This window comes from Carcharodon carcharias, chromosome 21, assembly GCF_017639515.1.
Source record: "Carcharodon carcharias isolate sCarCar2 chromosome 21, sCarCar2.pri, whole genome shotgun sequence".
Taxonomy (NCBI): domain Eukaryota; kingdom Metazoa; phylum Chordata; class Chondrichthyes; order Lamniformes; family Lamnidae; genus Carcharodon; species Carcharodon carcharias.
Window position 1 is genome coordinate 34881654 of NC_054487.1, and position 24263 is coordinate 34905916.

The 24263-nt window shown below is 43.4% G+C and overlaps 1 protein-coding gene across 2 annotated transcripts in view; it reads right to left on the reverse strand.

The window, feature by feature from the left end:
* Positions 1-7898, reverse strand: part of prr5b (proline rich 5b (renal)) — a 105578-nt gene extending 97680 nt beyond the window's left edge. Inside the window, exon 1 of one of the 2 annotated variants that reach the window (XM_041215836.1) lies at positions 7513-7898. The gene's annotated coding sequence lies outside the window, so the exon portion shown is untranslated. The remainder of the gene's footprint in view (positions 1-7512) is intronic. The other variant, XM_041215835.1, reaches the window with a different exon arrangement.
* Between the last annotated feature and the right edge of the window lie 16365 nt (positions 7899-24263).

Here is a 24263-nt window from a genome sequence, read left to right on the forward strand (position 1 = left end):
ATCAGGACTCATATAACATCCATGTGCTTCACTACACCCTTACAAACTCAGCACTGCTACAAGCTTCCCAACCACAACCCACAGTTTGCACACACTGTCAGCTATTCAACCATGATAGCCACATGACCCAAACAAATTGCATCACACTTGTTAACACAATTTCTTCCCTCTTTCTTGCAGGAGAAGGTGATGTACAACAGGAGACAGCAGGAACTAACTGGAGGGCTAAGGTACATCTCCAGATCCCAACCTCCATGAAAGAGATCAGCTGGTCATTACTGAAGCACGGTCAGCAGTGGGGCCAAATCAATGAGATAATCCTCATACCTAATTCTCCTTCTCACATCCCACTTCTCCCTCATCCCAGACTCCCTTCTGATTCACGAGCGGCAGATGGTGGAAGTGTAAACTTTTTACTCCTTAACCCCTCTCACCACAGTAAAAGGTACAACCTGGTCAGGCAGTGGAGGAACAGTAAGGAGACAGTGATGATGAAGGTACAGCACAGTCACTTGGCTTCACACTTGCAGCCCCCAGCTCAGACACTGATACTGCATTTAACTTAAGAGGATAGGGTAGAGGCAGGATCTCCACATGGTCAGACACTGGGCAGATTTGCACTGCGGTAAGGGGCAGGATTAGCTCAGATGCCAGATTGCCAATGTTTGGTCCAAGTCCATGATGGGGTTTGGAGTTGGCTCTGGTGGAACCCAAACTGTGGATTGTTGGGTAGGATATTGCTAAGTAAGTACTGCTTGATAGCACCGTCAATGGCACCTTCCAACATTGCTGATTATTTGAAAGGACTGATGGAGTGGTAATTGGCCGGATTGGATTTGTTCAGCTTTTTTGTGGACAGGATACACCAGAACAGTCTTTATTGATTGGTTTTAAACTCTTCAGCTACCTGAGGCAGTTCTCTACCTTCAGGGAGCTTTCGTTCTGTGGTCCCCCACCCCTGCGCAGACTTCAACGCATGCTCTCCTCCCACCCCCACCCTGGTATTGCTGAGCATTTCAGCGCATATTTCACGCTAGCTGGTCATTAATTGGCCAGTATGAAATTGCGGTTGGGGACTGATCATGGTCGGTGGTCCATTCCCTGGCTGCTCCCGGGCCCGCCAATCATGGCCGCCTGCTGACCTGAGAATTCGACCCTAAAAGTTAGTTCCAATAATTGTGGCTCTCCCAATGGATAATGGTGCATCCCAACATGGAACAAAGTTGTACAAACAAGGAAGATTCTTATAGAGCGTGTGTTATTTTTTTTTGCACCCAGATAGGTGGATGTGACTTTGGTAAAATGCAAAATTGGGTGCAGTTGTGAGTCCCTCCATGTCATTAAAAAAAGGCTGCCAGCACTCACAACTTATATTCACATATGAAGGATGGTTATTTGGAAGAGTAACTAGGGGACTGTAAGCAGCTATGGGATTTTATGACAAGGAATATATATCTTGTCAGGAGAGAGCAGAAAATTCGGGGGAAATGATAAAAAGTAGCACTTGGTCATTTGTCTGCAACTTTTAACTCCTGGAATGCTGTAACCAGATGACTCATTTTAGCAGCTCTCTGCTCAGCAAGTGAGTCAGCAGTGCCTGGTGTTGTACTGACAAAGACTTTAAAGGATCATCTTAATCATGCCAATGACATGACCAGTTTGATTTAATGCCCTTAATGATAAGAAAGGCTGGTTTTGGAACAAGCGCTCAGTCAATCTGCACCTACTTTTTGAGAATTAGTCTTGATTTCCAAACCAATTCTTGGACCTCAGAAGCACGGGAAAACTGTAATATTGCCATTTAACCTTCTTTCTGTGAGCTAATAACATTTATAAAGGTCATAATATAAATTATTTAGAAATGACATGTGTGCTCATGGAAAGTTTTAGAATATGCTTTTTTAAGAACAGTAGCACTATGTCATAAAAATGTCTTATTCTGCAGTTGTGTGCAAGTTGGACTGTTTTAAGATCACAAGACCTAGCTGCTGTAAATAGGTACACCTTGAGGTCACCTTAGGTACTTTGTGAAACAATTTAAAGAGCGATTATTTCTCTGAAGATATAACTAGTTTTCTTCCATAATTTGAAAAACAAATTCTGAAAACTTTGTGTACATAATAGCAACTCTGCTGTAGCATTACTTGCTAAGATGTGCTGCTTTATCATGCCAGTGTTAAATCATGTTTTGCATCATTCACAATTCCTCTACTAATGAAAATACCTCATTATAGCACTTAGCAGGACCTGGAATAACATCCGGGCTTAGACTAACAGATGATAGGTCACATTCATGCCAATACATGCCAGGTAATGGCCATCATGAACAAGAGAGAGAAAGGCCAGCCATCTACTTGTGACCTTCAGTGGCACCACTATCACCAAGTCTCCACCATCAGCATCTTTGGAGGTTACCATTAGTCAGAAGCTGATTTGCACCAGCCACATTAACATCAAAGGTACAAAAGCAGGGCAGGGTACACTTGCAACAAGTGGCTTACCTTCTGATCTCTTAAAGGCCCTTCATCATCTATGAGGCTCAAGTCAGAAGAACAGTGGAATATTCTTCACTTGCCTGGATGGGTGCAATGCATCAACATTCAAGAAGCTGAAAGCATCTAGGACAGAGCAGTGTAATCGCTCATCACCCTACCAATGGAATCAATATTGACCCACCCTTCAATCTCTCAATAGCATCCTTGTTGTAATATTATTGTTTGTTACAAAGTTACAGTGCATGAGTTGAAATCTCCAAAACTTGGCTAGCAAAGAGAACCAGACATTCATGTGAGCTATTGGCAGTTTAAGAATTAATCACAAAACAAACAAACAAAAACCAGCAATCTTGTCTGGTGTAATTTTTTTCAAAGTGCTAAAGTACAGTGAGATCAATCACAACTTCAAAATCTAAAAATGTGTTACTTTATTTTAAGCTGTAACACATTAACTTACCTCTGAACCTGAAGGTCAAGAACAAAAAAAAACATTGTTTTAGAAATTTCTGTGAATTTACAGATTACTTTCAGTTGAGCTTTGGAAGGAATTCTAATGGAGGTGCCTTTCACAGCATCACCCTCAGGAACAAATCAGCCACAGTGCAACAGAACTTTGCCCCAACATTCGTGGTGCAGAATGGAGGAAGGCCATATGCAGAATGATTAGAGAGATGTCTTGCTAAGACAACCACAGCCTATATGACATGGCCTTCACATTACTTTTTTCTGATAAAACAGATAATTCATAGATCCCTCATTAAAGAAACCACATCAAACAACATTGCCGCAACACTTCATAACAATGTGGAATACCTTGTATAAAATACACGCTAATTATGCCTCCCTCATTTAAAACTGTATTGAGCCCACTTTCTTTTACATACTCTATGCGATTAGGTTCTTTCACATGACTTTTGTATGTAAAGTTTGTAAACAGTTTCTAATTTTCAAGATTTTGCACCTTAGGGAAGCTTGCATTTGCTAAATGAACCAATCTGTTTTAGATATTAACAGTTGAGGAAAGCATTGACGACAGATGGGAGGAAGAAAAAGAAAGCAAAAGACAAAAAGAGAGTGACAGAGAGAGAGAGAGAGAGTGAGACAGACAGATGGTGACAAACAGATAGAGAAACAGAATCAGATAGAGGGAGAAAGAAGATTGATTGGGAGTCTAATGAACACAGCCATTCAGCTGCTTTTCATATGTTGAAGGTTTTTTTTGTGAACTTGGTTACTGTACAATGCTAATGTAAGGGTGACTTACCTATATTTTAACTATGCTCTCACAGCAATCCATTCCATTCAAGTAGCCAGATGTGGTGGCTGCACATGGCTGGTATAAATGAGTGAACATCCAATTCCCCCAAGCCCAACAGCCCGCCAACCATAGATTTGCAAGCATTCATTTTTGTTTATTGGTTTCAAAAAATAAATGTGAGCATTACTTAATTGTTTTTGCCTCAATTTTTCTAGACCATGCATCTTCTTCAGCTGGGGAGCTATTCTTTCCCTCTCCAGTCCAGGTCTGTAACTGGACACGAGAATTCGCCAAGGCTCCTTTGACAGTACTTCCAAACCCATGACTACTACCATCTAGAAGGACAAGGGCAGCAGATAAATGGGAACACCAGCACCTGGGAGTTCCCCTCCAAGTCACTTATCATCCTGACTTGGAAATATATCGCCGTTCCTTCACTGTCACTAGGTCAAAATCCTGGAACTCCCTCCCTAACAGCACTGTGGGTGTACTTACACCACATGGACTGCAGCGGTTCAAGAAGGCAGCTCACAACCACTTTCTCAAGGGCAATTAGAGATGGGCAATAAATGCTGGCCCAGCCAGTGAAGCCCACATCCCATGAATAAATAAATAAAAACTAGAAAATGCACAAACTGCACCTCTGCAAGACAGTATGATTAAGATAAAGACTCACTGCAGATAGGCAAGAGAGTGGTAGTGACAGCCTTAGGCCAATGCTGCAGGTATTTTGTTGTTAAGTGCTTCACATTATTAAAAGACCTTCAGGCACGTATGGAATGTATCCTTACATTTCACTTTTACTAAGATGATAATGTCTAAGTAAGTTTACCATAAGAAGTACACATTGGTGCAAACTGCAGAAACACGGTGGAGCAGAAATGTAAATGGATTTCAAATTTGGATCTCCAGCACCCAGATTGATGGATCATGCCATCAAAAATAATTTTTTTAAATTTTGAGGGGATTGCTCATGTGTCCGCATGCATAGCTATTCTGTTGTGGTTGAGTACCTGAATTTCCGTATGATAAATACATTTATGTAAGTTATTGCTTTTACCTTTATAGTATTTCACTAATTTGCTCTCTTTACAGTGGGGTAATTGTTTTAAACAGATTATTTTATGACAGCAATATTTTGATGCCATGCACCAAATGCATTAACATCTTCTGTTTAATTTTCAGTAGCCAGCTTCATTAAACATGTAGTACTAGTTTGGCATCAACATTACTGGGGCTATGTGGGGGTTTCGAATAGAAGCTTTCATTGGAATGTAAATTTAAGATGTTTAGGCACTGGCTTGAGCAGGCTTTGATATAAAAAAGACTCCTTTGAAATGTATAATCAATTGTTATTATTTCAGAAAATAAGAGAACAAGAGCAAGAGATAAATGACCAGTAAATCTGTTGCTGATGTTATTCTTTGAGGGGGAATGTTTGGCAAGACATGTTCATGATATCTTGGTGATTTTCAAAAGTCCAAACTACAATTCAGAATTTAGAACTGTGATATGGAAAGCTGTCCTCTGCACACACTCCCAGACTCCCTTGAATAGCTTACATGAGTGTGTAGTGATGCTAAAACATAATTTTTAAAAACATGTTGGCACAATTATTCAGCCTAGTATCTCAAATTAACCACCAGTTTTAGCTGCAACTAATGATATCACAATGCTGTAACAAAAAGAAAGGACTTGTATTTACTATATTTGCTGGGCTATAATACACATTTTTTTTCTGGAAAAAAGTCACCTTAGATTGCCATGAATTTTACAGTCTGAAGATTACACTCAAATATTTCCTAAACATTTCCTTTTAAATTTTTGTGTGTGTCTTGGCTTCGACTAATATGGTATGTAGCTCCATTCACACCAGGGCATCTCAAATATGGTATGTAGCCCCATTCACTCCAGGGCATCTTAAATATGGTATGTAGCCCCATTCACACCAGGGCATCTCAAATATGGTATGTAGCCCCATTCACACCAGGGCATCTCAAATATGGTACGTAGCCCCATTCACACCAGGGCATCTCAAAGTGCTTTACAATCAATTAAGTACTTCTGAAGTGTAGGCACTGCTGTGATGTAGAAAATGCACCTACCAATTTGCACACAGCAATATCCCACAAACAGCAATGAGATATTGACTATATAATCTGTTTTAATGATGGTGGTGGAGGGATAAATATTGACCTGATCACTGAGAAGACCAAATCAGTGCCAAGGGATCTTTTATGTTCACCTTAGAGTCTGTTAGAGGCTGGGTCTCTGTTTAATGTCTCACCCAAAAGACAGCACCACTGGAAGTGCAACACCCATTCAGCACTGCAACGGATGGTCAGCCTGAATTTAGCATTGCCAACTGAAGACTGGAGTTAAAGTTATAAACAGCTTAAGGAACAGAGTAAATCTGCTTTTCAAATTCACTCTGCCTTCATTATGCATCAATTGAGATGATTTTTTGTGCTCATGAAAGTAAATTGCCAGGAAACCAACAATTTTGTGATCAAATGTCAGTGGAAGTGCTCCCAGGTGAGGTACACGACAGTTTGATGCAGAAATAACCCCCACCTCTCAACAATCTATAACTTAACATCTCAGAACAGTGCCCCCTGCTGCATTAGTATAATATCGTCACATAGCTACCATCCTCGTGGTCTACGAGTTAGTATCAATTTAATGTTTACTTTAGTGCAATGCACTCACCCAGAACTGGCACCATATTGGCCAAATCTTATTTCCAGTTTACCTACAGCCAACAGAGAAATGAAACTTGGCTGAGATTTAAACTCAAGCTCTGAGAAATGAAAGGACAGCATGGTAACTTGCTGTGCCACCCAGTCTCCTGGAGTCACACAGCTGGATAGCTATAAATACAATTCTTGGTCAACCAACTGCAACATGCAGCCTAGTTCCATAAGACATTGGGGGCAATATTCATGCTGAAACAATTCCCACGTTTACAGATGCACATGGGCTTTTTAAACACTACATTCAGCTGCATTCATAGGGTGGAATTAACAATGACCTTTCAAATAAACTTTTCCCCAAAATGGCAGTAAAACAGATTAATTCTACAGTACTTATTCAAATTGGAAACTGCACACAATTGTATTTCAATGCAAAACTATAGTAATCCGAGTTTGTCCTAAAAATCTAGCCACAGAATCACAGAATCTTTACAGTGCAGGAGGCCATTCAGCCCATCCAGTCTACACTGGTGGCTCTCTGAAAGAGCTTTGTACCTGGTCCCACACCCCTGCCTTATCCCCGTAACCTTTCACATTCTCTCTTTTCAGAATGCAATCCAATTCCTTTCTGAATATCTCGATCGAACCTGCCTCCACCACCCTCTCAGGAAGTTCGTTCCAGACTCCAACCACCCTCCGGGTGAAAAAAATGTTTCCTCACATCACGTTTACGTCTTTTGCCAATTATTTTAGATCTGTGCCCTCTAGTTCCGGATGCACTCTTGAGTGGGGACAGTTTTTCACTATTTACTCTGTCCAACATTACTGCTCCCGACATTGCTGCTTTAAATATGGTTCCTCGTTACTTGGAAGAGGAGGAAAAGCTCTTGTGGCAGCATCTAATTTTCCAAGACAATTCCTACCCCGTTTAAACACCTCCCCGAGCTTTTATAGTAAGACTCAGTGGCCATCTACCTCTCGGGATTTCACTCGTCTTCATCATGCAAAGCAGCAATTAAAAAGCATTGTTAGTCCGCTGAAAAGATACATATTCCTTTTCACCTACCGTAATTTACAGCCGCTGCTGACAGCGACAGTGAGAGATGCCAACAGCAACAGTCATCAGGATCTCCTGCAGCCCAACTGCAAATATTTTATTCATCAAACGATGCAATTCACGAACTCGTCAGTTCCATCGCACCAAGGGAACAAATCCACCGAGGTCTCGGTGTAGAGAGGGTTCCCCTCTGCAAATGAACGTATGTTTTGCATGAGAACAGTTCTGCCTGTTGTCCTGTATTTTAATTATACTCTTTACTTCTGTCTTCTTCTTGCTCGTTTCTGCAGCCGTCCGGCATGTGTAAGATGTTTGGAAGTGGAGGGGTGGGGGTTTAAATGCACAACGTGCTTGCTGCAAACTGAACTGCTGGATTAAAGCCAGGAGAGGGGACTTCAAGGCAACATCCGCCCCCAGACCACAACAGCACAAACACAAATGGTACGTCAGAAGCAAAGGCCAAGATATGAATAAGTGATTAGCTTTCCGCTGGTTTCTTTTCTCTTGTCTTTAATGAGATAACAGGCTGTTGCCATAACAGCATTTTCGTTGTATTTGTGTAGGGGTCCACTAAATAAAAAGCAACTTGTATATGTACAGGCCTGATAGAGCACTGCTTTTTAAACATTTAATCTCATTGTCTTTGTAGAGGAAGGTTAACCCTGTGTCATTTTGCCACTTCAACAATAACTTGCATTTATGTAGCACTTTTAACCTCGTAAAATGTCCCAAAGCTCTTCACAAAAGTTGACAAGAGGCAAAGAACGAAGCAGGTGACCAAAACCTTGGACAAAGAGGTAGGTTTTATGGAATGTGTTAATGGAGGAGGAGAGAGAGAGGGTTAGGGAGAAAATTCCAGAGTTTAGGACCTAGACAGTTGAAGACAGGCTGCCAATGGTGGGGAAGGAATGGGGAATGTACACGAGGCCACAGTTGGAGTAAGGCAGAGGCCTCAAAGGGTTTTAGAGCTGGAGGAGGTTGCAGAGATAGGGAGGGGTGAGGTCATGGAAGGATTTGAACAGGAGGATAAGGATTTTCAAATGATGCATCAGTGGACCATTGTGTTTTGAAGAGGTTTAACCTAGTCTATGAGTGACCTCAGATAGGCGGTATATAGTTTTTCCAGAAACTATTTAGATGGTTCCTAAGGCACAGACTGTTCTGCATCTTTCTCTGTTGGAACCACTTGGTCATCTGACCCTGATGCCACCTTTACATCAGCACTAACATCATGGTTTCATTAACATAACCGTTAGCCCAGCACTGTACACAATGTGGATCAGTGAGTACAAGGCTAATAGGTGAATGGGACTTGGTGTAAGTTAGGAAATGGCAGCAAAATTTTGGATGAACTCGAATTTGCAGAGGGCGGAGAACATTGGAATAGTCTGGTCTTAAGGTAACAAAAGCATGGCTGAGGCTTTCAGCAGTAGATGAACTGAGGTAAAGTGGAGGCAGGCAGTGTCTAGGAGGGATCAGATGAGGTGGAGCTGGATGTATTTGGCATATATTTGGAACCTGTGTCGTGCCTTTAAATAATGTCTATGAGGAGCAACAGCATGTAGATGAGAAATAGGAGGCAGCCAGGGATAGATCCTCAGGGGAATCCAAAGATAATGGTGGAGGTCTGGAAAGAGAAGCCATTACAGCAGATTCTTTGGCAATGATTGAATAGGTAAAAGTGGAAGCATCTCAGGGCAGTCCCACACAGTTAGATCATGGAGGAGAGGCATTGGAGGATGATGGTGTGGTTAACCGTGTCAGACTGCAGACAGGGCGGGAAGGGTGAAGAGGGATCGTGCATGATGGTTGCAATGTCAGAAGATTCCATTTGAGACTTTGCTTTGAGCCACTGGGAGGGGTGGAAACCTGATTGGAGAGTATCAAGGTGGGAAAGGTTAAACATGGAGTTATGGGAAAGATAGGCAAGGATTCGGGAGGCAACAAGATGTTCAAGGGCATTGAAGAAGAAAGAGAGGTTGGAGAGGGGACAATAGTTTACAAGGACATGGGGGTCAAGAATATTTTGTTCTGAGGAAAGGGGCAAAGATGGTGAGGTGAGAGGACAGAAGCTGAGGAGAGGCAACTATTTCTGATAGCTGTATAGAAGCCAGGAGGAGAAGCATTTTGGGAATAGGGTTGAGAGAGAAGAGGGTGGCAGTCACAGACAAGATGAGCTCGCTGAGTGCATGAGGGAAGAAATGACACGGTTAACCACACTATCATCCTCCAATGCCTCTCTTCCATGATCTAACTGTGTGGGACTGCCCTGAGATGCTTCCACTCTTACCTGTGCAGTCATTGCCAAAGAATCCCCTGTAATGGTTTCTCTTTCCAGACCTCCACCATTATCTTTGGATTCCCATGAGAAAGGTATGAGATTAGAGCTATGTCAGGGGCAGGGGATGTGTGCAGCAGAAGCAGCTGAATGGATGGTTTCACTCTTAATGTCAAAAAGGTTCATGAGCTCCTCGCATTTATTATCAGAGGTGGGTGGGGGGAGACCTACATATACATATCCAAACAATGTTATAATGCACCACTTGTTGCATGACAGTCTTTCTTCAAGCATTTCGTTACCTGTGCACTAGATATGTTTCACATTCCTTGGCTGCGAGGAGCCAATCCTTGAGGTGATCAGCAAGGTTTAAGGAAATGGTTGGTTGTGAGGAAAAGAAGCCAGGAACCTAACTTTCCTTCCCAGTGTGGTCATGGAGCCATGTGCAGTTTGGCAGGGGACAGCAGGGCTCAATAATTATTGATATAGTCCAGTTAGATCAAGTGATGGATGGCTAAAGCAGTTGTTCAGCAGGTATGCTTACATGCTGCATCATTTAGGGGAGGTATACTGAGGCCTGAATTTTTGTGCAGATGGAAAGGCTCTCTGTCTTAGGAGAATTAGCTGCAGAGGCACAAATCCAGAAGTCCTGCCCCGAAACCTGTCCCCTGCCATTTTATGCAGGGGGGTTGGAATGGAGGCAGGTTCTAATTAGCACATTGGTGGTTCACAGACGTAACTGCACGTGTTAAAGTGCAGCTGCCTCAGTTGGATCTGATTTTCACTAGTGGGATGTCCAAAACATGACTTGTGAACTCTGGTAAGTTTAGACCTTCTTCTACCAGACCTAGAGTTCTTTGGAGAGGTAGGGACACCTTTGGGAGAGGTGAGGGACCCTTTGGAAGAGGCAAGGTGCCTTTTGGGAGAGGTCATTCCCTTTGAGATCATTAAAATTACACATGAATGTGCATAAAAAACGTGCATAAACTCATTGGAACTGTCAAGCTAATTGGAATTGTCAAGAAAGCTGTCCAGAGAACTGTCAAAGGGAGCTGTTAAGCTGTCAAGAGATTTAAATTTCCTGTTGTTTAAATATTTGAAAACAAAACTGCCTGTAGTGTTAAAAACAGTGCTTGCTATTTCACTCTGTCTGTTGACATAAGCCCAAGGACTCCCATTATAGCAATAGTACTGCATGACTGATTTCACAACCTACCATCACAATGGAGTGCCTGTCAGTTGATTGACAGCTCCAAGTGCTTATAAAGCCTTTGATGTGGGACCATGGATACAAATGCTTGTTTTAAAGCAGTTAAAAAGAGCAATTTTTTTCACAATGAGAGGTTTTTTGAAATACTGAATTAATCAATAGATTATGAACTTTATTTAATCTCAGTATGGGTTCTGAGGTCTGCCCATGGAGGATACTGGGGTGAGTTGACATGGAGGTATAAAGGCAAAGGTTGGTGGGTGGGTCGCATGGGTTGGCATGAGTTTGCACTAAGTTAGCATTGGGGCTATAAAGGACTATGGGGATGAGTTGAGGGGCATGGGTTGGCATGGATGTGGCATGGAGATTGTGTGGGGGTGAAGGGGTGTGAGGGGTGAGGGCGATTTTTATTTTATTCCTTTTTTTATAGCTTTGACAAAGTTCCAACAAACCTTTTGCCCAGCCTGCCTCTGCACCTGGCAACCTCCGAACTCTTTAGAGGGGCTACAGTGCACCCTGCACTTCCCCCACCCCCACCACCACAGAACAAAAATCCAAACTTCTGGGGCACTCTCTCCCAGGTTGTTGTTTGTGGAGCTCAGAACTGTCCTTGGAGTGAAAATTCAGGCCTGAGTGTCAGGAAGAGAAAGAAGCGGCAGACCCTGCGTAAGACTTTGGACCCAGGAACATGGAAAACCCACAAATGACTGCTGAAAAAAATGTGCCTCCAAAAGCTTTACCTGATAGCAGCCGAGGAACCCTTTTTAGTTATAATTCAAAATGGTAATTTCCCAGTTTGCCCCACTCTTCCTAGGTGGATAGGAGCTACTCAGCTAGGCAATGACTAAAATGGCACTGGGTCTAAATGACAAAATAATTGACCCCTATTTGCACGTATGCCTGAGGCCACAATGTCAATGCAGCCATGATTCAGTATGATGAGCTGTCACCTGCTTTTGGCTTCTCTTCTACCTGTCATAGAGCACAAGCCAGTAGTAGCAAAATGAAATCACCCCAAAGTTTTTGATTATTTTGAAGGTTACCTTTTTAAAAATGCAGCAATGAACCATTTGTATATTTTTATTTCAGAAAATTATATTCAGCGCTTCTGTTGTAACTGATGAATAAATGTGAAATAATGAATACCTGGGAAAGCCTTTGAAGTTTGAATTCAGCCAGCAAACTGATCACCTCATTACCCACAAATCAAAAGTAGTTTGTTAACTGTAGAGCAACTTGAAGCTGCTAACGAAACAATATTGGATTAAATGTCATCTTGTATGGCAAAGTAACCTTTACTATAGTGCTTGTTTGAAAAGTGAACTCGCACAATGCAAGCCAAGTGAATCCATTAATGTTTTTGTAAATCTCAGTAAACATCTGAGGGTGTGTGATTTACAGCTGTCATCTGATTTCATTACCATATGCAGTGAAATTGTGCATAGGCAAGTTGTACCTTCTAACAATCTCTTAACTATGAAGAAGGGACTTGGCTACCTGCACAACTTAGAAAGGCTTGACTTAATTAACAACTGTAAAATAGGGACCATGTGGCTTACACTTGAGTCATCATCCCTAAAAGATTTTTCTGCTTTTGCTTGTGGCATGCAAAACAAAGGATTATCCAGTATCTGTGGTTAGTGCACCATTGTTGAGTTTCCCATAATAAGTTATGAAATGCATGGGATATACTAAAAAAAAAGATTCAGTTCAACAATGCCACATAGATCTTGTGTAATTTGCTTTATCACAGATTCCACTCCACCCACTGAATTTTCTGAATAAATAAATACTACATAATTCTCAAAGGTAATCAAGCAAAACATTGGAACCTTTCTCATATCTTGGGGAAAAGAAATATTTCTAACTTGTATAAACTTTCTACCATAAGGTTTGTGGGGGTTGTAGAGTATATGTTGCTTACAAGGTGGGTGAAGAATTATTTGCAAGCTGACACTTGATTGTTATGTGTAGTTCAATAATCACATTGTAACTGGAGAGAGCAGAAGTAGAGAAACAGTGGAAGAGGGAGAGTTGGATTCAGCCTAAGGGGTACAGTGAAAAATACAATGAGTAGAGCTGCTGTCCTTGAGATGGAGAGAGGGAAAAAGATAGAACATGAAGTCCACCAAGATAAAGATGACTGAGGGAGAGAGAAACTGTTCATAAGGTAGAGAGAGGCAGAGTGAGGTTGGTTGTGAGAGGGAGAAAGATAAATGATGAGGGAGATCAACTGCACATGGATGAGAGAGAATACATTGAGAGCAGAGAGAGAGGTTATGAGGAAAAAACAATTCATGAAGTAATGAAAGAAACAGTGTGGGTGAGGGAAAGATGGAGGGAAGGAAAGGGATGCTGTACATGGAACCACTGTGTGAAAGAGAAAAACAGTGCAAGACAGAGAGAGATAGTGTATTGACTGTTTATGAAGGAGAGATGCATGGTTCATGTGAGAATCACAGAGCTGGAGTATAAAAATCTATACAAGTGCCAAACAGTTATGATGGCAGGATAGAAAAGAACCCATAAAAGGACATAAGGAAAACATGGAAAAGACATGCAGAGGAGCAGACATAATGAGAGAGAGAAAGAAAGACTTGCTGAGAGAAATAGGGAGAAAGGTACATTGGAGCGAGGTACATGGGAGCAAACAGAAGAGAGAATAGAATTAAAGAGAGGCAGTTAAAGGGACAGAGCATGCACTGAAGTGAGTTTTCAGAAGTACTCAGTAAGAGTAGGATATTTTTGGAAGATTAAGGGAATGGCACTGAAGGGTGTGGATGATTGAGGTCTAGATATTGGAAAGGGTTAGGAGAAATTTCTTTGTAAAAAGTATTGTTGGAGCATGGCCATAAGGAATATTTAAGGCATAGACCATGCAAATATTAGGGGAAAATTGGATAAATTGGAGGCTAACACCGCCTGCTTCCATTTTATTTTTGGATTTTCATCACTGCTCAGTGACAATACCATTTGATTTGTTGTAGCCATTGATTTTGCAAAAAAGCCCCAATTTTGATGAATTTAATTGGTTTAATGTTCGTTTTTTGATAGATCCTCCACAGTGTTCATAATTATTGAGTTCTATTTCCTCACTGATTTTATAAACATGAAATTTGAATGAATCAAGTGTCACACAGAAATTTTCATGAGCATGACATCAAAATGTGACAATGGAAGAGTGATGTGCAGTTGTTATTTTTAAACTATACAGAAAAGATAGGTAGATGTATATAGATAGATTGGTTTGACATAAATATGAAACATAAAGTGAATGATTTTCAGCGGCATGTTCAGGTGCTGACGGACTGCTGATATAACCAGAATGGGGTCTTGAGCTGAAAGGCTGGCTTAACCTGCATTTAGCACAAGATATCACCTTCATAAAGGAATGAAGCCTGCACTAGAAATGGCTGCTGGTGGCTCATTAAGGCGCTGATTGTCACTTGAAATGCCTATTAGAGCACTTAAAGGAGGCTGCACAGTAATTTGTTGTCTAGTGTTTGTCCGAATGCTCTCTTCTCACAGCGATCAATTGTTTGTGAGTAAAAAGGCGTTGAAGTTGATTTCAAGCACTACTTAAAAGGATACTCCCCATTTTATATTCATTGTTGCTCAACATGTGAAGAGGATCTCTGAAGCTCATCAGGAGACTTTCTGTGACATAGTGGCAAGACTTCACCAACACACAAGCTACATTTGTTCTGCGGACTCTGAGGACTCCACCTGAAAAGAGAAAGTGTCATGCTATTCCGCATTATTGGACATTTTATAGAAGTCTTCAGGAGAAAGCGAGCAATTGGTCATGGGCATCTTTCCAGGGGTCCCCTTTGCTCCAGAAGAGAAATGGGAGGAGGACATGAGGCCAGGCAGAGCAGCACCAGCAGCTTCAGGAAAGGGGAACAAGAGGATGAGGAAGATGAGGTGGCGTCTTTCTTCCTTCCTGCGAGTAGAAGGCACTCCTCCTCCTCTGGAACTCCTTCTCATTTGGAATTCCACCAGGACCAATAGTGTCGCACCAAGAGCCTGTGTGCCATCTACCTTGGTCTTGCACTGTGTGGTAGCCCACCCACTTCAGTGATAGTAGGTGAGAGGAGCCCTTTTTTTTAATTCACTCATGGGATGTGAGCTTTGCTGCCTAGGCCAGCATTTATTGCCCATCCCTAATTACCCTTGTTCAGAGGGCATTTAAGAGTCAACCACATTGCTGTGGGCCAGACCAAGGAAGGGCAGCAGATTTCCTTCCCTAAAGGACACTAGTGAACCAGATGGGGTTTTGCAACAATCGGCAGTGGTTTCATTAGACTTTTAATTCTAGATTTAAACCCAGGCACCCAAAGCATTACCCTGGGTCTTTGGAATACTAGTTCAGTGACAATACCATTATGCCATGCTCCATGTAAATTGCGTTTAATAAGCACTTGAATGCTAAAGCTGCAGGTTTCTGGCTTAGCACATACAGGCAAATTCAAATTTTGCGGTCAGCAACCTGGACCAAAATAATGCGCTAAAACCAGGCTTTCAAACAGGCATGTTTTATTAACTTGGTGCCGACTTAGTGCCTGTTTTCACTGTTTGGTCAAGGTAGTCCCCAACTATTTCAGATGTGTCAAGCCTCCACTGGTCTAGCATTGCACTATGTAATTACAATCTGCAAAACATTTAATAATCCCAGGGAACAGCAACTAGAAATACCTTATGAGCTGAGTTACAGTTGTAATGTTAGACATTATTTATTCAAAATAAAAATAAAATTAGAAGTAGCTTGGTAACTGAGAGGTTACGGCACTTAAACGTGTGAAGTAATTTTACCACCCCTAGCTGAGCAAACAAACCAAATCAGACACTAATGAAGTGCAGACAAATCGCCTGACATTACAAAATGCTGAATTTACATCTAAATAACCAATGAATTTGATCCATAGATAAGCTTCATTCTGAGAACATTCATTATTGACCTTGACAGATAAAAGAACAGATGTTCTACACTCTACAATCATGAGGAAATGAAGACGTGTCTCTATTTGATAGATTGTAGAATATGCTTAAATGCATTAAATATCCCTGCAGGGGACAGAGAGCAAGAAAGCAGATCTTAAGATATCATTTAATGTAACTTTGCAAAGCTACAGGTTAAAGTTTATAATGCAAGTGAGGGTCAAAGAGCACTGCATGTATACATTAAACAGAAATGTATACATTTATATTTTTTCAAAATGAGAAAAATACATACATAAAAATGTTTTAAAAAGTTACAAAGTGGGCAAGGTCACGACGGAAGGGTTGGTAATGTGATATGGAAGTGGTCATTTGACTGATGTATCAATGAGGCAAATCTCTACAAAAGCCTAAGCACAGAGCTAAAACTCTCCGTGGGACCTTTTAATTTTTGTCTTCATTTTTTCCTGGTATCTTAGTGGTGATTTGTTGTTATCATATACGCCAACCTACTAAACTAAGAAAAGCTGACAAAAGGCTTTAAAGAAGCTGACAGCACAAAAAAGGAAACAACCAAAAATAACCCTGATTAAAGGCATATGACCAAGACTACTGCATCAAAGTGTGTGGAAATTAAATTCCTCTTCATGACAATGGGTTTTAGGGTTTTTATTAGTGTTTTTTTTCAATGAAAACTGAAACCCAACAATCTGATGCAGAACATATTGTAAGACATATTAACAATGGGAGTGAGAGGGACATGAGCTTGTTATGATTTAACCTGCAACTGTACCCAATAGTTGTCACTATTGGGAACATATTAAACTAAATTACAATTGAAACAAAAGTGGTTTAGAAATTTTTGAAAAGATGAAGCAAGTTCTGATGTTACAAAATATATTTCTAGAGAGGTTGCAGGCATTCCCCTAGAAATTTCTAATTGCAATACTTGTTATGATTTCTGTAGAGACATTCTAGCTGAAGGAATGACATGCCTTTCAAGAATGACACAAAGGGTGAGAATTTTGATTAATCCCTCCTTGTTCTTTGTGTGTGTCAGCCATGGCTCCATTAGTAGCACTCTCACCTCTAAACCAGAAAGTTGTGATTTCAGGTCCCATGCTAGGGGTGGAATCTTGTGGAGGTGTCGGGGGTCTTGGCTGCCAGCTGGAGAGCCAGTGAGAGCCCAACATTGTCTCTTTTCGGGAAGGCCCATCGCATCTTGTGCCATTTAGGCACTTAACTGACGAGTGGTGGGCCTTCCCCCAGGATCCAGGACCCCAGGGGCAGAAGTCCCACCCACTGGCTGGCTGCTCTTCTACTTATCAGCGCCACTGGGGAGGTAGTGAGTGCTGCAAGTATTATATCCACCCATGGTCTCAGATTGAGGAAGGACCCAGGCATGGGTGAGTGATGGCAGGAAGGGGAACAGGGGTGGGGATTGTGAGGGAGGAGAAGGGAAGTCAGCAGCAAGTGCTTTCAGCGCCCCCTCCTTCCTGCAGCTGGATCCCTCAGTCAAGCGCTGAATGCCTTTAAACTAAGGCATCGCTCCCACCCCACCCCCCGCCCCATTCTGGGAGTTTGCAAGCAAACGTGCCAGGGTTTGCTTGTCATGGCCTGGCATGGTGAGCTCCCCACCAGCTACTGGGCTAATACCAGTGGCAGGGGGATGAGGCCCTTAAATGGACATTAATTGCCCATTTGTTGGCGGGCCGTCAAGGCCACCTACAGGCCTTCCCATGACAGACTTAATTGGGGTGGAAGTGGGAAGGTATGGGGTCCTCACACGCCACCCTCCCCCATGATTAATTGCCCCCTGTCACCAAACTCACCAAAGAGGAGGGCACAAGATTCCACCCTTGGACATAAGCATGAAAATTTAGGTTAGCAATCTAACACAGCACTGAGGGAGTGCTGCACTGTTGGAGTGATGTCTTTTGGATAAGGCATTAAACCAGAGCACTATCTTCCCTCTAAGGTGCTATTTTGAAGAAGAGCAGGGGGATTACCTTTGGTCCAGGCCAATATTCTTCCCCCAACCAACATCTCTAAGCAGATTATCTGGTTATTATCACATTGCTGCTTTATGGGAGTCTTGTGGAAAATGGTTACCATCTGATCTGACTAGACTTAGCTACTTTCTTCCAGCAGTTGGTTAGGTCCTCATCTCATTGCTTTTGTTCTGTGAGCGACCAGCCACTTCCTCATAATTTTTATTGATTACGGACATTGTTAGTAGTGCACTGCCAAAAATGAACATTGCTGGTAGCAGAATGTTGAGAAATGTGGGAAAGGGCAGAACAGGTGTTTCCTGTTGCATGGGAAATTAAGAATGCTTTTAGCTTTGTGGTTAACAAAAGAATCCAAGGTTTTCTCTCCATTAGTTGCACACCATTGTTGGTCAGACAATCAGAGAATACTGGAGCTGGGTCTACAAAGGCACTGTTGGGATAGGGGAGTTTATTTTAGTGAAGTAAATACAGGAGCCATTTAAAAACATACAAATATACAGATTAGGGGGAGAAGTAGATCACTCGGCCCCTCAAGCGTGTTCTGGCGTTCAATAAGATCATGGTTGACCTGATTGTAACCTCCTGTCTCCGCTGATAACCTTTCACCCATTTGTTTATCATGAATCTATCTAGCTCTGCCTTAAAAATATTCAAAGACTCTGCTTCCACCACCTTTTGAGGAAGAGGGTACCAAAGGCTCACAACCCCCTGAGAGAAAAAAAATTCTCCTCATCTCTGTCTTAAATGGTTCCTTATTTATAAACAGTGACCTGTTCACATTCTTACCCTGTCAAACAACTAGATTGCTGCATAACACAGTGGGGTCCAGGATGTCTGGTATGAGAATGTGAACTAAGCAGGAAGTATGCAAACTGCTTTCCCTATACAGGGAAATTGGGAAAATTGCAGTGTAAAAATGACTTAGCATTTTCAAGCACATTCTATGTACTTAGGTCATGATTTTACATCATTTACACATAATTTGGTTGATTTTATCTGTGTTCTTTAGGGAAAGGAATTGGGATGATGGTGAGGGAACCACTCTGGTTTGCCCTCAGTGTCATTATTGGGTACAAAACAAAAACAGAATTACCTGGAAAAACTCAGCAGGTCTGGCAGCATCGGCGGAGAAGAAAAGAGTTGACGTTTCGAGTCCTCATGACCCTTTGACAGAACTTGAGTTGGAGTCCAAGAAAGAGTTGAAATATAAGCTGGTTTAAGGTGTGTGTGTGGGGGGCGGAGAGAGAGAGAGAGAGAGAGGTGGAGTGGGGGTGTGGTTGTAGGGACAAACAAGCAGTGATAGAAGCAGATCATCAAAAGATGTCAACAACAATAATACAAAAGAACACATAGGTGTTAAAGTTAAAGTTGGTGATATTATCTAAACGAATGTGCTAATTAAGAATAGATGGTAGGGCACTCAAGGTATAGCTCTAGTGGGGGTGGGGAGAGCATAAAAGATGTAAAAAAAAAATAAATAATAATTTTTCTTTTTCTTTTTCTCTTTTTATAATGGAAATAGGTGGGAAAAGGAAAATCTATATAATTTATTGGAAAAAAAAGAAAAGGAAGGGGGAAACAGAAAGGGGGTGGGGATGGGGGGGGGAGCTCACGACCTAAAGTTGTTGAATTCAATATTCAGTCCGGATGGCTGTAGAGTGCCTAGTCGGAAGATGAGGTGTTGTTCCTCCAGTTTGCATTGGGCTTCACTGGAACAATGCAGCAAGCCAAGGACAGACATGTGGGCAAGAGAGCAGGGTGGAGTGTTAGAATGGCAAGAATGACAGGGAGGTTTGGGTCATTCTTGCGGACAGACCGCAGGTGTTCTGCAAAGCGGTCGCCCAGTTTACGTTTGGTCTCTCCAATGTAGAGGAGACCACATTGGGAGCAACGAATGCAGTAGACTAAGTTGGGGGAAATGCAAGTGAAATGCTGCTTCACTTGAAAGGAGTGTTTGGGTCCTTGGACGGTGAGGAGAGAGGAAGTGAAGGGGCAGGTATTGCATCTTTTGCGTGGGAATGGGGTGGTGCCATAGGAGGGGATTGAGGAGTAGGGGGTGATGGAGGAGTGGACCAGGGTGTCCCGGAGGGAGCGATCTCTATGGAACGCCAATAGGGGGGGGTGAAGGGAAGATGTGTTTGGTGGTGGCATCATGCTGGAGTTGGCGGAAATGGCGGAGGATGATCCTTTGAATGCGGAGGCTGGTGGGGTGATAAGTGAGGACAAGGGGGACCCTATCATGTTTCTGGGAGGGAGGAGAAGGCCTGAGGGCGGATGCGCGGGAGATGGGCCGGACACGGTTGAGGGCCCTGCCAACGACCGTGGGTGGAAAACCTCGGTTAAGGAAGAAGGAGGACATGTCAGAGGAACTGGTTTTGAAGGTAGCATCATCGGAACAGATGCGACGGAGGCGAAGGAACTGAGAGAATGGGATGGAGTCCTTACAGGAAGCAGGGTGTGAGGAGCGGTAGTCGAGATAGCTGTGGGAGTCGGTGGGTTTGTAATGGATATTGGTGGACAGTCTATCACCAGAGATTGAGACAGAGAGGTCAAGGAAGGGAAGGGAAGTGTCAGAGATGGACCACGTGAAAATGATGGAGGGGTGGAGATTGGAAGCAAAATGAATAAATTTTTCCAAGTCCCGACGAGAGCATGAAGCGGCACCGAAGTAATCATCGATGTACCGGAGAAAGAGTTGTGGGAGGGGGCCGGAGTAGGACTGGAACAAGGAATGTTCCACATACCCCATAAAGAGACAGGCATAGCTGGGGCCCATGCGGGTACCCATAGCCACAACTTTTATTTGGAGGAAGTGAGAGGTGTTGAAGGAGAAATTGTTCAGCGTGAGAACAAGTTCAGCCAGACGGAGGAGAATAGTGGTGGATGGGGATTGTTCGGACCTCTGTTCGAGGAAGAAGCTAAGGGCCCTCAGACCATCCTGGTGGGGGATGGAGGTGTAGAGGGATTGGACGTCCATGGTGAAGAGGAAGCGGTTGGGGCCAGGGAACTGGAAATTGTTGATGTGACATAAGGTGTCAGAGGAATCACGGATGTAGGTGGGAAGGGACTGGACAAGGGGAGAGAGAAGGGAGTCAAGATAACGAGAAATGAGTTCTGTGGGGCAGGAGCAAGCTGAGACGATCGATCTACCGGGGCAGTTCTGTTTGTGGATTTTGGGTAGGCGATAGAAGTGGGCCGTCCGAGGTTGGGCGACTATCAGGTTGGAAGCTGTGGGAGGGAGATCCCCAGAGGAGATGAGGTCAGTGACAGTCCTGGAAACAATGGATTGATGTTCAGTGGTGGGGTCATGGTCCAGGGAGAGGTAGGAGGAAGTGTCTGCAAGTTGACGCTCAGCCTCCGCAAGGTAGAGGTCAGTGCGCCAGACAACAACAGCACCACCCTTGTCAGCGGGTTTGATGACAATGTCAGGGTTGGACCTGAGAGAATGGTGTGCAGTAAGTTCAGAGAGAGACAGGTTTGAATGGGTGAGAGGAGTAGAGAAATTGAGACGACTAATGTTGCGCCGACAGTTCTCAATGAAATGATCAAGAGAAGGTAAGAATCCAGAGGGAGGGGTCCAAGTGGAGGGAGAATATTGGAGGTGGGTGAAAGGATCCGTTGAACTGGGAGAGGACTCCTGCCCAAAGAAGTGAGCCCGGAGACGAAGACGGCGGAAGAATAGTTCAGCATCATGCCGAGCCCGAAATTCATTGAGGTGAGGGCGTAAGGGTATGAAATTGAGTCCTTTGCTGAGCACTGAACGTTCAGCATCAGAGAGGGGAAGGTCAGGGGGTATAGTGAATACACGGCTGGGGTTGGGATTGGAAGATGGGGTGGGGACAGAGGGACAGGCCGGGGTGGAGGGTCCTAGATGGGTGTTGGTGTCGATGAGTTGTTGGAGCTTGCGTTCCTTAGCACTTGAGAGAAAGAGAAAAAGTTTCTTGTTGAGGCGTCGGATGAGCCGAAGGATAAAATGAAACTGGGGGCACGCGCAGCTTTGAAAAAGGGTATGGCGGTGCTGCTGGAGGGAGAGGTCGAGTGTGTACATAGGGCGGCGCATGGCACTGAGTGTGGATTTCAGAATGTGACGGGAACAGCAGTCCGAGAAACGTTTTATGTCCTGGAGATACCTGTAATCCTGGGTGGGTTCGAAACATGAGGGGTGGAATTTCAGTTGAAATCCACGTGGGGTAAGTCGGAGATGGAGACAGTCACTGAGAAAGGAGATGTGGCTGTGAAAGCGGGTTTTAGTAAACACCTTGTCAAACACCAGGAGGGAAATGGAAAGCAAGGAAGGTGAGCAGGGCAAAAGAGAGATACGGAGTTCCTTCACCTCCGTTGCATCTGTTCCGATGATGCTACCTTCAAAACCAGTTCCTCTGACATGTCCTCCTTCTTCCTTAACCGAGGTTTTCCACCCACGGTCGTTGACAGGGCCCTCAACCGTGTCCGGCCCATCTCCCGCGCATCCGCCCTCATGCCTTCTCCTCCCTCCCAGAAACATGATAGGGTCCCCCTTGTCCTCACTTATCACCCCACCAGCCTCCGCATTCAAAGGATCATCCTCCGCCATTTCCGCCAACTCCAGCATGATGCCACCACCAAACACATCTTCCCTTCACCCACCCCTATCGGCGTTCCGTAGGGATCGCTCCCTCCGGGACACCCTGGTCCACTCCTCCATCACCCCCTACTCCTCAACCCCCTCCTATGGCACCACCCCATTCCCACGCAAAAGATGCAATACCTGCCCCTTCACTTCCTCTCTCCTCACCGTCCAAGGACCCAAACACTCCTTTCAAGTGAAGCAGCATTTCACTTGCATTTCCCCCAACTTAGTCTACTGCATTCGTTGCTCCCAATGTGGTCTCCTCTACATTGGAGAGACCAAACGTAAACTGGGCGACCACTTTGCAGAACACCTGCGGTCTGTCCGCAAGAATGACCCAAACCTCCCTGTCATTCTTGCCATTCTAACACTCCACCCTGCTCTCTTGCCCACATGTCTGTCCTTGGCTTGCTGCATTGTTCCAGTGAAGCCCAACGCAAACTGGAGGAACAACACCTCATCTTCCGACTAGGCACTCTACAGCCATCCGGACTGAATATTGAATTCAACAACTTTAGGTCGTGAGCTCCCTCCCCCATCCCCACCCCCTTTCTGTTTCCCCCTTCCTTTTCTTTTTTTTCCCAATAAATTTTCTAGATTTTCCTTTTCCCACCTATTTCCATTATAAAAAGAGAAAAAGAAAAAGAAAAATTATTATTTATTTTATTTTTTTTTACATCTTTTATGCTCTCCCCACCCCCACTAGAGCTATACCTTGAGTGCCCTACCATCTATTCTTAATTAGCACATTCGTTTAGATAATATCACCAACTTTAACTTTAACACCTATGTGTTCTTTTGTATTATTGTTGTTGACATCTTTTGATGATCTGCTTCTATCACTGCTTGTTTGTCCCTACAACCACACCCCCACTCCACCTCTCTCTCTCTCTCCCCGCCCCCCACACACACACCTTAAACCAGCTTATATTTCAACTTTTTCTTGGACTCCAACTCAAGTTCTGTCGAAGGGTCATGAGGACTCGAAACGTCAACTCTTCTTCTCCGCCGATGCTGCCAGACCTGCTGAGTTTTTCCAGGTAATTCTGTTTTTGTTTTGTTTTGGATTTCCAGCATCCGCAGTTTTTTTGTTTTTATCATTATTGGGTACTCCTGGTTCGAATGTAGCATGGATGAGGTAAAGAGTGAAGTTTCCTCAACCCTACTCCAACTCCAACCTCAGAGCAGGTTCCTCGTCTAATGTGGGAATTGTGACTTTTCCATATCTCACATCAGCCATCCTACATCGGCCTTGGCTGGGGCTGGCATTGACCGAGCAGCCTGTTCTGATTTGAAATTTTGGTGCTCTGTGCAGTAAGGAATTAATAAGGCTACTTTGCTTTAAAATTATTACCACCTTCCAATGTTCAACATTTCAAATTTAAAGTTGAATTATTTAGTTAAATCTTAACAATAGTGATTTTTCCTCTGTTTTCTCTCCTCCCCTCTTGAAAATGCTGACACAGGTAGGACTCTGGGTTTAATGGGCACTGTGGACAGTTACAGGCTATTGAAATGCTGATTGTATTTCAGTGCCATTTCCAGCAGGAGTCAGTGGATAGTGAACAGTCGATGATGGGTGGGTATGAAAACCCTGCCTGACTTCACCTGCTCTTTCTAGCCCAGGAATAGAGGCCAAGGACAGAATTTGAATAAAGGCCAAAGAGCCACGTCAAGAACAAAAGACTGGGCTGCACTGAGGATAAAGCAAAC